This window comes from Sus scrofa, chromosome 13 (genome assembly GCF_054392235.1).
Source record: "Sus scrofa isolate SSC_HxYL_T2T_F1_AM1 chromosome 13, Sscrofa_HxYL_maternal_Yorkshire_Landrace_v2.0, whole genome shotgun sequence".
Classification (NCBI taxonomy): domain Eukaryota; kingdom Metazoa; phylum Chordata; class Mammalia; order Artiodactyla; family Suidae; genus Sus; species Sus scrofa.
The window spans coordinates 104,217,180-104,230,202 of record NC_139395.1 but is presented as its reverse complement, the minus strand read 5'-3'; positions in this window follow the sequence as shown (position 1 = coordinate 104,230,202).

Genomic DNA, 13,023 nt, shown 5'->3' with positions numbered 1-13,023 from the left:
TGTTGTGGTTCTCTTTCATTGCTTATTTGTTTTTTGGTTGGTTGGTTGGTTCGTTGGTTGGTTTGGGGAGTTTTTTGGCTGTGCAGGGGGCATGTGGAAATTCCTGGGCCAGGGATTGAACCCACACCACAGCGGCAACCCAAAGCCGCTGCAGTGACAATGCCAGATCCTTAATCCACTCACCACAAGAAAATTCCTCTTTTTCATTGTTAATAAATCCTATGCTTTGATTTCTACATCATTCAAGGGAGTGAGAGAACACAAATAAAGGAATAATTGAAATCTTATGCCGTTAAAAAAAATTCCCCTTTCCCGTAATACATCAATACCATCAAGGCTCTTGCTAGATTACAGTTTTGGCTTTCACTCTTCCCCTGCCTATTACCCCTTTACCTGCCGGAAGGTGAAGAGCAGGGCCTTGACCCACTAATGGGCAGCCAAAGAGGATGGAGCAACCAATGACCTATCTGTGTGATCACTCCTTAGACCGTCCTAACTGACCAATAGAGAAGAGGCCCAGCCAGGATCATACGACACTAGGTCAAGTCAGTAACAAAGTTCTGTATGCAATCACACTCACTGATGAAATTCCAGAGTTACACAACTTCCTGTGAAAAAACTATCATCAGAGTGGTCTGGACATGGCCGGAATAACCTGCTATTTTGTACTCAGAGTCTCCTGCTGTAACAAAGTGAAGCACTGTCCTAGGTGGAGATGATTTTTTAAAAATTCTCATCACGGAGTAGAGCCAGTTCTCAAGGGTCAAAAAGAAATATAAGTAGAGAGTGTGAACAGGAACAGTGGAGGTGATGAGAGACTGTATCTTGCCAGAGAGAAATAAAGCTGAAGCAATAGTCTGTAAAGAAGACTGCTTCATTTTTTTTTCTTTTTTGGCCACCCCACAGTATATGGTGTTCCTAGGCCAGGGATCAGATCAGAGCCACAGACCCACCGTGCCAGCGCTCCAGAGACGCCTGCTGCCGATGCTGTTGCACCACAGCAGGAACCCCATGAGAAGACTGCTTCCTAGACGTTAGCCATTATCAGCCCCAGGATCTTGATTGCTAAGTGCAGACAAGATTCATCCAGTCCAGAAATCTTTAGGTCGACAAGAAATAAATTGTAGAGAGTTCCTGTCATGGCACAGCAGAAATTAATCCAACTAGGAACCATGAGGCTTCGGGTTCCACCCCTGACCTTACCCAGTGGGTTAAGGATATGGCATTGCTGTGGCTGTGGTGTAGGCCAGCAGCTGTAGTTCCAATTAGACCCCTAGCCTGGGAACCTCCATATGCTGTGGGTGCAGCCCTCAAAAGCAAAAATAAATAAATAAATAAGTAAATTGTGGAAAATGATTAAAACTTGTGTTATGTTACTCGGGTTACTAAACAGGCATACAGTAATTACTTAAGAGAAACTATGAAACTATACCCTGGGGTTCTGAGGTAAAAATCTTCTGACAGACACAGCTAAGAAAACAGGTTATTTGGCCTAGTTTAGATTTCCTTCTTCTCCTTCTTGAAATGCTCTGCTGAGTCTCTCCCCGTGGCCCCTTTGCCTTCTCGTCTCACCTCTGTCTGTGCTAAATGCAGAAATTATCAATTGCAACATCTTTCCAAGTTCACTTTTAAGTACCAACTCTAGAACTGAAACTGAGCAGGACTTCCTTTTGTCTGTAGAAAAGGTTTAGCCAAAAAAATAAGTTTAATCAGAAAAATGAAAAAACACAGAAGCAAAGGAAAACAGTCAAACAGGACAGAACACTAACAGTTCAGTCAGTAAGCAAAATCAAGGACTTTTAGTTCCTTCTCAAGAGCTGCAGCTAATATTCTGAGCCATATCCTATGGGCTGTCTTGTAGATGCCGAAACCCTCACAATGCAGAAGACGTTAACCACATGATGACCAGACTGCAGCCATGACATAAACAGCCACGATGCTGGGAATTAGACTCAAGGAAATGGGAATGAACCGACCCTAGAACTGAAGATTAACTGTACTTAAGCCAATCAAGATGATGTTGTTCGGACCACTGCGTGACCAGTTTCAAGATGACTGTCAGAGTAGACTGTGATGTTTCTGACTGTAGCCCCCTCCCTCTACCTGTATATCCCTGAAACGCCCCTTTAAAAGGTCTTGCCCACTGGTTGTCAGGGGTGTGGGGGAGTCAGCCTTTGGACATGAGTCTATCCTATCACCTCAGCCCTCTGGCCGCAGCTGCTGGCCTCTGAAATAAAGCAAAGTTTCCTTTCCACCAACCTTGCCTCTTTATTGGCTTTAGAGCCGCAAGCAGCCAGGCCTCACTTTCAGAAACAGAATCACTGTAAGGAGGTTTGCAATAAACAACTCTGTCTATGGCTGATTTTTTATTAGCCCCCAGTGGCCTCTCCCTCTTATTCAGACAGTCCCGAGGCTGAGAGCCATCTCCCTACTTCCTGCCACACAGCAGCTACATGCCTTTTAACAGAAAGGGCGACTGTCTCAAAATAGGACAGAAATATGACTTCATGACTCTTCCTGCATTACACCATAAAATATTTATTTGCACTGGTCAGGGGTGTTACTGTTTAACCGTTTCATTTCACCGCAAATATAAGGGATACTATGAGTATATATTCTGAAGCCCTCAGCTCAGTAACTGTCCCAGCATTTTGGGGGTAGAATTTTCTAGAAGAAGGGACTTTGGGGATTGCTGCTGTGCTCTGATCACCAACCTTCCACCCCATGGGGCTGAGTCTGAATGTGGAATGGAAATGAGAAAGAAGAAAATGCCTGGAAACTTGCTGGCTATTGGAGGACAGAGGAAATGAAAAGTACCCACCTAACTTGAGACTAAAAAAACAAGGCAAGCAGCTCCATGTAATCAATAGATCCATAAATATAGGATAATTTATTCTCTGGGTAGGATTATGCAGACAACAATCCAGAAACATTCGTAGCTGCACACTGCACCACCAAGGGGCCATTGGGACAATTTTATAATTAACCTATGGTGTGGGGGTAGGTACTTAGAAACAGGAAGTGCATTCCTAAGTCAAGTTTTATGAATGGGTCACTAGTCTCATGGATGCTGGGAACATATTAAGGAAGATCTTCATTATCAGAGGCTAACAGCACAGAGGCCACTTGGACCTAAAGGCCATTAAAAAAAATCTATTAACTACAAAGCCTTGATGACAGAGAAGTGATTTCCCACAGATTACAGTCCTGAATAGGGTCAGTGGAAGAACAAGAGGATCTGTATGGGCTCAAGATGGGGTGAAATATGCCAATAGCCATTCACGGCACTTCAGACCTCTTTTTTTTTTTTTTTGGAGGCAGGGGACCAGTAGCATATGGAAGTTCCTGGGCCAGGGGTAGAATCCCAAGCCAGAACTGTGACCTATACCACAGCTGCAACAACGCCTAATCCTTAACCCACTGTGCCAGCCTGGGGATCAAACCCTCACCACCACAGAGATAACACTGGATCCCTAACCCAATGTGCTACAGCGGGAACTCCCACCTCTGACTTTTTTTTTTTTTTTTTTTTTTGCTATTTCTTGGGCCACTCCCGCAGCATATGGAGGTTCCCAGGCTAGGGGTCCAATCGGAGCTGTAGCCACCGGCCTACACCACAGCCACAGCAACTCGGGATCCGAGCTGCGTCTGTGACCTACACCACAGCTCATGGCAACGCCGGATCGTTAATCCACTGAGCAAGGGCAGGGACTGAACCCGCAACCTCATGGTTCCTAGTCGGATTCATTAACCACTGCACCACGACGGGAACTCCGCACCTCTGACATCTTGATGGTCCCACAATTTTATCCATCATTCTCCCACATAGACCCTGACCAGATATCCAGAAGTGACTTGCATTCCTAGCCTGAAGAAACAGTATAAGCAGCAGCGAGAACAAGAGATTCCTACTAAGCATAAAAGAATATTAAGTTCCCCATTTACCAGGGAAGGAAGTAAACCAGCAGTAAAAGCATCAGCAAAGTGAACTTTCTATTGGATCACTGACTGTTTTCATACAAGAGAGTAAATCAGTTATGTTGGATTCGAATGATGGTAAATATGCACAGCATTCCTGTCTCATTAAGGTACACGTTCTTCCCTGTGCAGCTGTCAAAATGTCTGAAGTGTACGGGTTTGAGGCACCACCTTTCTCATTTGAGCAGTTTCTTGGTTTATCAGAGAGATGTTCAAAGTGGTGGGAGTCATTCATGCTGTAAACTGGATTTCTAGTTTAGCGCCTATTGTATTGGAATGTATTGGAGAAGGAAAATATATGTTTGCCATTCCCAGGACAACTACCATGGGCCTGCCACCTGGACTAATCAGTGTGAAGGTTATGAGGAATTCCCAGTAAGTAGGTATAAATATCTAAATGGCTCAGGAGGGAAGAAAAGTCTAAGGTGCATCAGCCCAGTCCACAGATAGGGCAGATAAGACCATAAACAAGCTCCACATATCCAGACCCCTTGTTTGGGAGACATAAAGGCACCTGCTGTCTAAAAAGCATCTTATTTTCCTGTCTAAATATTTAATATCTTGTGAGTTATTCAGCAGACTTGGTAGGAAAGCCACCCCATATGTCTGTGATTTGTTTGAGTGTGGTTAGTCCTTTCTGTGCAGATGGGGACTACCAACATCAAGACCCCATGTTCGGCTCCCAACCACCCCAAGCCATCCCAAATACTAAGCCGTAGGAATCCAGGAAGCATTTGACTGGCTTCACACTAAGCAAAAAACATGTTGTTTAGAATCACTATAATCAGGGCTCCAATCAAGATGGAGGAGAAGTATGCAGAACTCACCTCCTCCTAAAAATGGATCAAAAATACATCCACACATGGAACAGTTCTCACAGAACACCTGCTGAACACTAGTAAATAGCCTCAAACACCTGAAAGGACAAGAAAGTGCGCAATATAATCGAACCAGCTAGGACCAAAGGGGAAAAAGAAGAAGAAGGTGGAGGAGGGGGGAGAAGGAGGGGGAAGAAGAAGCTGGACAGAACCTTCATCCCTGGGAGGGAGATGTGAGAGAAGAAATATCTCTGCACCCTGGGAAGCCCCCTCACCCACAGGGAGAGAGCCAGGATGGAAAGGGAGCTTCAGGAATCCCCTGGTGGCACAGTGGGTTGAAGATCCAGTATTGTCACAGCTGTGATTTGGGTCACTGCTGTGGCACAGGTTTGATCTCTGGCCCAGGAATGTGCCATGGCCATGACCACAACCAGTTTGTGGCAGGCAGAATAGAGAGGGACCTGCACAGACAGTCTGTGCCATGGCCCTATACATCACAGCCTGAGACGCCTGCTGGTACAGGTGGGGGCTGGATGCTGGAACGTAGGGTTTAGAGGAGAGATCCAGGGAGAAAACTACTGTTGGCTGCATAGAGAGAGCCTGAAGTGTTGGGACTCTGAGAGTGTAGAGTGCCAAAACCAGGAATGTTTGAGAAAGAAGCTAGGGCTGCCATAGAAGGCAAGCCCCACTGTTAAGTGGTGAGAAGAGAGGGCCTGGAATGCTGTAACAGCTTCTTTCTCCACAAGCCAGCCCCCTCCCTTCACAGGCCCCTGGAGCAGATGCTGGTGGATTGCCCCAGGCAGCGTGGGGTAGGTGCATGGCGGGTGTTGAGCAGGGTTGCTGAAAGCATAGATAGCTCTTCTTCACTTTAGGATAAAAAGCAGGGCTGAAATCTCTGAAACTTCAACCCAGCCATAGATTTACAGCTCCACAGCCAGCTGTGTCAATTCAGCTTCTGCAGGACATCCAAGTGGGCCACAGGTGCCCCTACAGACAGGATGAGTCTGGCCTTGGCAGCTTTGGGCTTTATGAGAGCATGCACTTGGGGGCTGAGCTGGCCCAGGGGCTGAGCCCCCTCCATAAGCTCCCACAGCAGGTCCAGGTGTGCAACTACTGCATCCTGGGACCTGACTTCAGTGGATCTACACTGGTGGCCTTGGGAAGACCATTGGCCCTGGTGTCCCTCAGGCATTGTTTTCCTGCTCCTAGTGGGAGTGCTCCAATCCCACATACCTCACACCTTAGCTCAGAAACAGATCTGGGGGCTTCTACTCCAACAACTAGGGAACAGACTCAGCCCCTGATAGGGCTGTGATAACCACAGAGCAAAGAGGAGGCCCTGCTCAATACCCAGTGCAGGCCCTGGTCACCACAACACCAGTCATACCTCCTATCAAGGGGACAATGGCCAGCTTACACTGAGGAAAGAGGAGGTAGACATCCATACTAAAAACAGCTCTTGTACCAAAAAATATCAAACCAACACAGCCTGCACAGGGATGCTCCCACATAAAAATAATTCTCCAAGACCACAGTAGGTAACTGTTTCTCCTAAACTCTTAGAGCAAAAGAAGTATAAGTAAAATGAGGAGACAGAGGAGCCACTCCCAGTTAAAAAATCAAGAGAGTTCCCCTGAAAGAACAAAAAAGGAAACAGCCCTCTTCGTTCTAATAGACACTGAGTTCAAAAATGAGATAATGAAAATACTGAAGGACTTAAGAAAGACTATAATCAAACATAGAACTTTCATCAATAGGAATCATGTCACCAAGAAGATTTTTGGTCACCACTCAAGCCATTACTATCATTTGTGTGGTTGAACAAGTGAATTGCTCACGGCATCCCCTCGGCACCAGAGACAGGCCGCAGATCCAGCAGCCAGAATGACTGTGAATCTCTGCATACATTGAGGCCTGCTTACACTGAAGGCTAACGTATCCATGAGACAAACACTATGAGAAATAAGACCAATGTTTTTGTTTTGTCTTTTTGCCTTTTTCTAGGGCCGCTCCCGAGGCACGTGGAGGTTCCCAGGCTAGGGGTCAAATCGATACTGTAGCCACCGGCTATGCCAGAGCCACAGCAACGCAGGACCCGAGCTGCATCTGCGACCACAGCTCACGGCAATGCCGGATCCTTAACCCACTGAGCAAGGCCAGGGATAAAACCCGCAACCTCATGGTTCCTAGTCGGATTTGTAAACCACTGCACCACGACGGGAACTCCCCAAGACCAATGTCTTAGGAAGTAAATGGTAAGGTAAATCCTCATTCATAAGTAACACTGCAAACTTGGGATCACCACTGGCCACTACCAGCTTCCACCCCATTTTGGCATTTATCTCAGTGGGTGATAGCATACTTTTTGTCCCTTAATATTTTCATTAGGTAAACTAAAATTACATACAGGGGCCTCGGTGGGAACTCACATGAGCAAACACATTTCATTTCCTTGTGCTGATGCTTCTGGAGAGGTGATTTGAGTCTGTGAGCAGCCCATTCCCATATAAAAGACCAGAGTGGAGGGAATACCCAAGGTCTCCCAAAGGATTCCGATTCCAAGCCACCTGGGAGGGGCAGCCTAATTTAAATGCCAATGAATTACAGTAACACCAAGTAGGAGGTCTTGTGGCCACTGGAAAAATGAGACCTTCACCCACTAATAAACCTGAAACCTCCTTTTGTCCAGAATCCATCCACCCAACAGGCAGGGAAATTCATGCGCTGATGGGTGGTCAGCCTCTCACTTTGTTGTGAGGCTAGGTATACTGCTGCCAATTGTTTTTCCATAGGACCATATTGATTCTCTTCCCCTTTTCATAATTGAGACCAAAATCCTAGCAAGACTTGTTTCCCATTTTGTTGCCACCCCAACTGCCTTCCGGATATAATATACACTTGCATCCAATTCACAACTCACATCTGGTATCAACACCACCAGTCCCTGAACTTGTTTGACAACCAACTTAGCCTTTTCAAAAGATTCTTATTGTGGGATACTCCAGTCCCAGACTGTTCCCTCTTTTACTAAGGCATGTAGGGGTCTCGACATCTGGGCAAGTTGGAAGATAAAAGACTGCCAGTACCCTAGCAAAACCTACTAAGGCTTGTTATTTGTTTACATTGAGGGGCCCTAAACACACCTCTATTTTATCAATAACAGCTTCAGGCATCACTTTAGTCTTACCAGAACACATAACTCCCAGGAACTCGACTGCTGTCCCAGTCCTTGCACCTTGATGGCATTTATTTCCCATCCCCACCTTTTTAAATGTTCCTGAAGAGACACGGCAGCTTGGGAGAGAGCAAGTCTTCACAGCTTAACAGGATTATCATCTATCATCAATGTAATGGTAGAGAGCTAAGGAGTGGGGAAGCCCATTTCTCCAAGTTGGGGCCACCATCCCATGACACATAGTAGGGCTGTGCAGATAACCTTGGGCAAAGAGGGTGAAAGACCATTGCCTCTCTTCCCGCATGAAGGCTAAACTGGTCCTGGTGTCCCTTATCTATGTGTATGCTGAAAAAGGCATTAGACAAATCTAAGACAGAGTGACGTGTCCTGAGAGAAGAGATCGTATCCACGAGTTGTGTTGTGTTTGGAACTGCTGCAAAGACAGAGGGTATTACCTTGTCTAATTCTCTAGAATCTACTATCAGGCATCGGGTGCTGTTTGGTGTTTTATTTTACTGACAACACAGAGCTATTAAAGCTTGGTACCCATCTTATAACCCCTACATTCTCTAATCCCCTGGTGGTAGTCGTTATTTCTTCTTATCCCCATGGCAGGTGATATTGTTTTGTTGCCACCACTCTCCCAGGGATGGGTACTTTTGCAGGGGCCCATTTGGCATGATCTACCATCACAGGCACAGATTCACAAGCTGAACTCGCCTGTGGTGATTGTGAGGTCCAGGTCCTGTAGGACATTCACACCCAACATATGCTCAAGAATGGGTGAAATATCAGTCAGAAAAGAACAGAGAGGCTTCTTTCCAATTTTTGAGTATAAGCTTATTTGTTTCACACATGCCATTTGGCCTCCATAAACAACAATGGCTTATATTTCTCCTTAGAACCAGGAAAGATTCCCATGAATCAGGGTGCACCGGGCACCAGTGTCAACTAAAATCAGAACATTCTGTTTATTGGTGTGGGACACTCAGTTCCACATGGGGCCTCTGGTTGCCCCCTTTAGCCAGCACCAAGGAGCAACCTTGACCCCACTCTGAACCCCTAGGAGTCTGGGTATCCACCACTGTTTTTCACCTTCCTCAGCAATGGAGCACAAGCTTATGCCCGTTCATTTTTTCTCTTGCTGTCAGGAGAGTGAACTCTTTTTCTTAGGGTAATGCTTTCTTTCTTTCTTTGTTTTTTGTTTTTTTTTTAAATTTCTTTAATGGGTAATGCTGTAAGATTAAAAATACTCAATTAGGTTGTGTATCTATATGCTCTTTAGCGGTCTCAGCTAATAAAAGTTCTTGCCATAATTTCTTGAGGGAAATTTTAGTTGGGCCCCTTTCTTTAATTTCCTCACTTTCTGTTGTTTTCTCTCTGGCTTCAACTACCTGTCTATTTTCCCCTGCATCATACATTTTCAGTCTCAAATCAGCTGTCATGATGCCATTGTCTGCAGGGATTGATTCATTATGGGGGTGAAAATTGAAAGCAAGGTCCCTAACCAAAGTCCCTAACCATCTGGACTGCAGGACACATCCCTCACGCCTGCTGTAAATAACTCCTCATCAGGTCCTTGGAAACTAGGGGCTTTGATCATATTTTCATTCCTAATTACCTCACTATTTCTTGTAACTCTTCCATAGAGGCCATTTGAAGGGTGGGGACAGCATGTCTCCCACATTTGGCCAAGCCAGGCTTATACCTACATGTATACATTCAATCAAGTTGGCTAGGCACCCTTGATTTCCTCCCACTGAAGCTGCATACAAACATTGCTGGAGAAGCAGTCTTTACTGTAACTGAGGACTTGCCATCCCCCACCCCAGCACACACCCAGTATCCCATAAAAGCCACACCCATGCTGCAACCCCTTCCCTACTCTTATGGTTAAACCTTCCAGTTAATTCAACTAACTCAGAGGAGGAATATTCCCACATTGTTGTTTGGGGGCTTGTAGGGATCTCTTCTCAATTATGTCCTAGTTCCCTAGTAGCCTGTGTTTCCAGTTTGGATCAGGTCCTTTTCCTCCTTTATAATTATGTCGGAAATCATGAGAAGAGGTGGGTACAAATGCAGGACACTGGAGGTGAACTTGCAATTAAGAGACCAACAACTTAAAACAATCTCATATACATATAGACTCTTATATCAAAACTTCAGAATAACTGCAAACCAAAAATCTATAATTATGTCTTCATCTTCTGCTGAGTCATATCCCAAGGATCCCACCTCTTGGGGTCCCAGTTCTGCAGTGAAATAACTGTTCTCACCTGTTAATGGGCCAGCCTAACCATGTTACATTTTAGTTGTCACTGACTTGCCATCACTTTAATAGTCTCTTCAGGTTGTATTTTCTTTTGCATAAGGTCAGAAGTAGCAGAACATGTCCTCTGGACATCCCTTTCTAACACCAGACTCTCTTCAGTCTTCTCTAGATTCCAACTGAGCTGTAATTCTTTTTCTGTGCTAATCCTTAGAGCAAATAACAAAGGCCATGTGACAACTGAGACAGCTTGCTCACATTTTTTTTTCCACTTTTGATTTCCCACTGCTTCAGTTATTATATCTAAGAAGCCCTTTGGTGTTTAGGCATCCTATACTCACACAGTGGCCCTAAGTTGCCCACAAACCTAGCCGAGTCACCCCATATGGAAGGGGCTGACCAACCTGGGATTCCCCCTACAACAATTGGCTTTCCTCCAGCAAGACCTCCTTACCCACTCCTGTGTTGTTTTCTGTCCCCTGGCTGGCTCACTAATTGTTGGAGGATGGAGAGGATGAAAAGTGCCCACGAACGGAGAAGGAATATTAACACCAAAAATGAGGCAGGTGGCTGCATATAATTAATGGATCTGTTCATTATAGGATAATTTACTCACAGGGTAAGATCACTGAACAACGATTCCGAATCCAGATGCTGTTCACACCACACAGGGGCCACTGGGACAATTCCATAGCTAACCTAGGATATGGGAGTACATGCTTAGAAACAGAAAGTGCATTCCTAAGTCAAGATTTATGAATGAGGACATAAAGAACAGACTTGTGGTTGCTAAAGACGGGGGAAGAAGAGGGATGGATTGGGAGTTTGGGGGTGATAGATGCAAACAATTACATTTAGAATGAATAGACAATGAGGTCCTACTGTATAGTACAGGGAACTACATCCAATCTCCTGGCATAAACCATAATGGAAAGGAGTCTTTTAAAAAGAATGTTTAAAAGAAGATTTATGAAGGAGTAATCCCAGGGACACTGGAAATACATCAGTGAAGGTCTTCATCATTGTTTGGAGGATAGCAGAGTACAGAGGCCACCTGGACCTAAAGATCTTTAAAATCTATTAACTACAAGCCCCTGATGACAGAGAAGTGATTTCCCACATAGTGAGGTCCCAGGTAGGGGCAGTGGAAGGCCAGGAGGAACTGTACAGTCCCAAGATGGCATCACTTACACCAACAGCCATATACCGGTTCGTATACAGGGGCTTAGAGCCAATTAGCAAAAAGTGGCACTTCTAGAATAAACAGCTAAAAGGTGGTCCCTCTGTGGGGATCATTTGGGGAAAAAGAAGCCTTTCTGGGCACCAGTTTTTAAAAGGAACAGCATCTTACAAGGCATAGGGTTGGCCAGTGGAGTCTGGGCAAGATTTTAGCCATACTCAGGTCCTCTCAGTGGGCATGAAGGCTCCAGAAAGAGGTCTTGAGACATCCTGGGCATTGTGACTCAACTTTCTGTATCAGGACAATTCGTTAAGATTATTGCTAGCTGGAGAAAGGAGCATCCCCACTATGTGACCTTACTTGGGTCATTTCAATTAATTTGGACAATAGCCCTCTGAGGCTGAGATTTTTAAAGATGAGGAAACTGAGGTTGAGGTCAAGCATGCATCTTGACTGGGGTCACGTGATACCATCAGTTTTGGTCTTCAACCTGTTTTCCCTGGCACCATTAGTCTCCTTCCTCGACTTATTTTTTCTCCGTAGCACTTGCTGTTAATACTGGAGATTTCACACGTCATTTATATATTGTTGTTCTCTCTCCAGTAGACTGTAAGTTGACGAGGGTAGGGATTTGTGTCTGCTTTATTCACTGCTGTATCCCCACAGTGCTTAGAACAGTGTCCAATACACAGAGGGCTCACTTATTAAATGAATGAATTGTTCAAACACTGGGGCGCTTTCTCCTATACCAATCTATTTCTACAAACACTTTTAGGCAATACTTACATAATGCACTGAGGTGTTCTAAAGAAAAAGTTTACATCAGCACAAAATGGGCACTGTTATCATCAGGATTTTCTTCAACTAAAAAACAAATAGTCTTTTACCTCCAAATTTATGTCCAAAACAAAGAGAGAGAGAACCAGGTTAATAAGCTGGGCTTTCTCGATTTACCAAGATCAACATTTGCTTTTGAAGACAGGTTTATTTACCTCTAATTTCTTCAGTAATTAAAACAGAATCATCAACTACTGTTATCCTCTGCTAGTTATTCAGATATAGCAATCCAGAATAACCTGATAAACATTCTATGCAGATGTGCTCGGAACTTATGTAATAAATAAATCCTTCAAAATAAATTCCTATTTGGGGATATTCAAGTTTGGTGTGCTAAATATCAAGTTATGTTAAAGTTGCAATTAGGTATTGTTAGGCTTTTCAAAAGGAAAGAGCTTCATATTTTGATTTATTTTGCAAATTTTGCATAATTTATCCTGATTTATTGAAAGTTCACTGTGTGCAGGGCTCTGTACTGTGGCATATTGTTGGAGGAACAAAGGGAGCATTTAGACATGATCTCTACCCTCCTGGAATTTATACTATGAATGGTAGAAGCATAGAGTTATGCACAGTTCAGTGCCTCCAACAATAACTGTTGACTTTTTATTCGTAATCAGAGGATCCTGGCAATGGAAAACGAGTTTTTTTTCCTGGGTTTACGAGAACTGAACTGAAGTGGAAAATGTTATTTGCTTTCACGAAATAATTTTGTCTTGTGCAACATAAAATTCTGTCAGTCAAGCAAATAAAGGAAGAAAGCCTT